We start from the raw sequence: 253 nt of genomic DNA, 5'->3' as shown, positions 1-253 counted from the left end.
TTTGTCTTGTAGGCTCCCCCCCCCCCCATATCTGGGCAGATGTGAGCATCTCCCAGAGTACTGGTGAAGGGAGGAGGGCCCGGTGTATCCTAGCACCCCGTTCCCCTGCCTCATCTTCCTCATCCTTCCTCCCGCCTGGCCCCATCTGCAATCCAGGGGCTGATGTACTACAGCCAAGCCAAGCTGTTGATGCGAGGAGGTTTCTTTAACCAGCGCCCAAAAGATCATTAGGGATCCACTAATGTGAGTGGGG

This window comes from Pygoscelis adeliae, unplaced genomic scaffold (genome assembly GCF_000699105.1).
Source record: "Pygoscelis adeliae isolate BGI_AS28 unplaced genomic scaffold, ASM69910v1 Scaffold850, whole genome shotgun sequence".
Taxonomy (NCBI): domain Eukaryota; kingdom Metazoa; phylum Chordata; class Aves; order Sphenisciformes; family Spheniscidae; genus Pygoscelis; species Pygoscelis adeliae.
The sequence above is the reverse complement of the archived record's forward strand: the minus strand, read 5'-3'. Positions refer to the sequence as shown.